This window comes from Branchiostoma floridae, chromosome 8 (assembly GCF_000003815.2).
Source record: "Branchiostoma floridae strain S238N-H82 chromosome 8, Bfl_VNyyK, whole genome shotgun sequence".
Classification (NCBI taxonomy): domain Eukaryota; kingdom Metazoa; phylum Chordata; class Leptocardii; order Amphioxiformes; family Branchiostomatidae; genus Branchiostoma; species Branchiostoma floridae.
This window is the reverse complement of record NC_049986.1, coordinates 2,427,031-2,431,210: the sequence shown is the minus strand read 5'-3', so window position 1 is coordinate 2,431,210 and position 4,180 is coordinate 2,427,031. Positions and strand designations below refer to the sequence as shown.

The window sequence follows — 4,180 nt, the reverse complement described above, 5'->3', positions numbered from 1 at the left end:
CGATATTGTCAGTGATGATAATCTCCTGAAAAATATTAGAAGTATACCATATAGTTTTTGGTGGTCAGTCTATGTGTGTGCAGCCCTCAATCTGCAGGAAAGGTTGATTGTAATTTTTGCAATAATTTGCCGGTTCTGGAGACAACTCTCCATCTTCGTGTCTACCTTGTCCCCCCAACGACCAGGAGGGCAAGGGTCTATGTGTGTGTCTGTGTGTCTGTCTGTGTTTCCGCATACTTGTGGTCAGCATAGCTCTAGAACCTCTAGATGGATTGTAATAATATTTAGTATGTGGGTTACAGTGGGAAAGATGAAGGTCAGGATCGATTTTGGGCCCCCTGGTACATTGTATGTGACTTTGATACTGCAGCACAAATTCTGTGTTTTGTATCTTGTGACCTAGATGTGCAATCTGAATCATCTTTATTTTTTTGGTGGCAGATAGCTTGTAATGTAAGAAATATATGGTGTATGTTTGGGCTCCCTAGCAGGTTGCTCTAGAAGTCTGGAACTGCAGGGGTGTTTTTGTCAAAATCTTCTAAGGAGGATAACCGAACAAGAGAACGACCAATCTACATGATACTTGGTCTGTAGGTAGCGTAGACAGAGATGTACATCATAAAGTGCAAATTATGCAAACTGGTTTCTCCACCACTGAGGGAAATGTTGTCCAGGATTTTAGTCAGTTGTCCGGAAAGTTGAACATTACAATTTACATGATAAGGCCACACCAATTTTATTTCTTGGTTCACGGATTTTTTCATAAAAAATATGGAGCGAGAGGGCGAAATAAAAATTGTAAAATGGTTTGGGTAAAGGTAAGGGCTAATCCAAAACATAAAGAATAACAGGGATGTGATGAAAGCCCTAAGGATGTACATGACTTCCTGTCTTATTTCAGTTTCATTCAAAGATAGATTCCTACTAGGTTTTTCTGAGACGTCTTGGCCAAGACCGTCTCAGCCAAGACCTTTAACGAGAGCTTTACAAACGCTGTGACAAGCTGTCTTGGACTCCCTGCAGAGCAGGCTTGCAGACATTATTCTGTGTCTCTGCATTTAACCACACACTTTCCTCTGTAATAAGTAGGCAGTTTTTCCACAAATGCAGGGGAAATATAGATGGTTGGATTGTAGTGGACTCCAACAACTATCAGAAAAAAACAGTCCCTGTTTAAAGAGGTAAAAAAAGGTGTCGAAAATAAGAAAAAAAAAATTACAATGAAAAACAACCTCCTAGTAAACACAGATACAAAATGCTGTAGAGATTGCACTTGGTAGGCTCAATGATACATACCCTTTGAGTTTGACCTACAAATACCGCTCAAAGTTGGCCCTAAGCAGGCTCTGAGACGAATTTTCTAAGACCGTTCTCTTTACACAGTAAAAAATGGGTCTTGGCACTCCTGCTGTGCGTCTTCACACCCCTGCTGAGCGTCTTGAGACCACATCTGATGTGGTCTCAAGACGCACAGCAGGAAATCTGGTCTTGAGACCCCAAATCGCTCTTTACACTGTGGCTGAGACGTCTTGGCTGAGACGGTCTTGAGACGGTCTTGGCCAAGACGTCTCAGAAAAACCTAGTGTAAAGCGAGTGTAAGGCTTGACAGGTCAATGTGGTAATTGTGGTACCGTATACTAGTTATGTAGCCACATAAATATGGCTTGACTCAAGTTGAGCTGTACAGGTTAATTCAAATCAACAGTGTGTTGTATAATTATCTATTCTTTTCATCATTGACACGTTTCCATGCACATTGCAAGTGACAATACAACGCAAGTGACAATGCAACATATAATTTCCCACAAAAACTACTTAGCTAAAAATGCACTATTTATAAGTTACATAATCTGATATAATGAATAATATTATACATCATATCATATGAAAGCTGACATCCAGACCCCAACATGACCTTCTCCCACTGATGAATTGAGTGTAAGTGATACTGTTTGGCCTCTGCTGATGATTCCCCCTGCTGATTATCAGTGATTGAGGGCAGGTTGTGGGAAGGTTAGTGGTGAGCCCCAAGCGACACATGATAGCTATCTTATGTACTATAGGCACTGACTAAAGGAATACAATGTACATAGTTCAGTTCAGTTCATCCTCATATGAGGTGCCATGAACAATGTCTAACCATGTACATAGGCCTATGCACAATGTAGAGAGTCACCATCACAGTACTAGTTAACTTAAATTTTAATTCTAACAGAAGTAATGAAATAAGGGACGTTACTGTTGATGTGAGATGATATGTACAGCCTAGTACTAGTAGTACTTTTCCTGGGGACCAGCACATAAGGAAAACTTCTGGTGGTATGACAAATTTTTAAATTATGACATGTATGCCAAAGCCGTCTTTGGCATGCGATGCGTTATTTTTTGCTTTGTGGCTTTGTGTGCACACACCTGTGGCGTCGGGTGACAGATCTTTTTAATGACCATACTTGAAGTTCAACCTCAAGGTGGACGTACGACTGCTCTTGGTCACTCGGTGGGAGGTCTGCGACGTTATTTTTCTCATGTGAACACAAACGTGTCGCCTGTTGCTTTCTCCTGCGCAGATCTCTGAACCCATGCCACTTCTGTCAGACTACGTGCCATTTGACTCCCTTGGCCAGGTATACTCCTTGGCCAGCTTTGATACTATCTTATGGCACCATAGGAACTGCTTGGAGACTACTGATTGGCTGGTACCATTCTGGAGGTGCTGTCTGGGATGATTAGATTACCTGAGAAGGTCATGATTGGCTGGTACCAGTCTATCCTGAGAAGCTACTGATTTGCCAATGGCCTGTACCAGTCTATCCTGAGAAGCTACTGATTTGCCAATGGCCTGTACCAGTCTATACTGAGAAGCTACTGATTTGCCAATGGCCTGTACCAGTCTATCCTGAGATGCTACTGATTGGCTGGTACCAGTCTAGAGGTGATATCTGGGATGATTAGATTACCTGAGAAGGTCATGATTGGCTGGTACCAGTCTATCCTGAGAAGCTACTGATTGGCTGGTACCAGTCTAGAGGTGATATCTGGGATGATTAGATTACCTGAGAAGGTCATGATTGGCTGGTACCAGTCTATCCTGAGAAGCTACTGATTGGCTGGTACCAGTCTAGAGGTGATGTCTGGGATGATTAGATCACCTCTGCTACTGTGTACCTCATCTGGCTTCCCATACACATGCAAATTTACTCAACACTAACACTTCTTGTGATGAATAACACATGCCACATTACAAATGTATCGATGCAATGTTCTTGTAACCTGATACTGTGACTTTCCTCACCCCCAACATCGTATGTACCATACATTTTGTCTTGGATCGATAATAATTTTTATCTCCTTTCACTGATGATTGTTAGGTAGGGGTGTTAATTGACCTGGAGAGGAGCTATCAAGATTACATCAGTAACCACAAGAAGCCACACATCTGTAACGTTACATACTGTAGATATCTCATCATAATGCTTCTTCAAAATTCTTGCGTTTTTGAGCAAGGTATAATTTTTCTCGAGTGGTTTGTTAGCGTTAGGTGTACAGGACAAGAAAGGGGATTACAAGCTTTGCACGAATCAATAAATGCCCGACATGTAAGATTCAAAAGAGTCCGTGCTTGGGCATCAGAACAACGGCTAAGCTTCTTGGCTAATTTCTGTGATATTTGACAGCAAGCGGTCCAACACCGACTTTCAGTAGGGGAGGGGGGCTCATGATGACAGTCTCTGACAGTGCCAAGAAAAACACTTCACCGCTGCCGATCTTGTTTGTTGAAAGGAAGGCCGTTTAGCAGAGGATTCTGCCTTGGCTTGAATCCCGTTGGAAACGTGGAGCATTTTGAATTTTCTGCTCCCGTTGGAATAGACTCGTGTGTGCCATCTCAGACGACAAGTTACAAATTTTTAGCCAACAGTCGGCTACAAAGTCAAGAGGCGGCGATTTTTTTTCTCATCAGAAAAAAAGGGTAGCGCTATAGTTTGACGTTTTCTTACCTCAGAACATCTAGGGATCCGCCTTGTTCTGCGCCGAAACAGCCTAATGACGACAGTCGCACACTTTAAAGACGCAAAAATCCCCAAAGGATCTCTATATTTTGTGGAGATAGGAAATTATATACAGGCCACCAAATCTTGTCAAATTACTGCTATTCAAATCAACGGCGGCTCTGATTGGTCAT

The 4,180-nt window shown here is 42.2% G+C and overlaps 1 protein-coding gene across 3 annotated transcripts in view; it reads right to left on the bottom strand.

The window, feature by feature from the left end:
• LOC118420445 (G-protein-signaling modulator 2-like) overlaps positions 1 to 4,153 on the bottom strand; it is a 56,603-nt gene extending 52,450 nt beyond the window's left edge. For 2 of the 3 annotated variants that reach the window (XM_035827245.1, XM_035827244.1), the window contains exon 1: positions 3,996 to 4,153. The gene's annotated coding sequence lies outside the window, so the exon portion shown is untranslated. The remainder of the gene's footprint in view (positions 1 to 3,995) is intronic. The other variant, XM_035827243.1, reaches the window with a different exon arrangement.
• Positions 4,154 to 4,180: the final 27 nt, after the last annotated feature.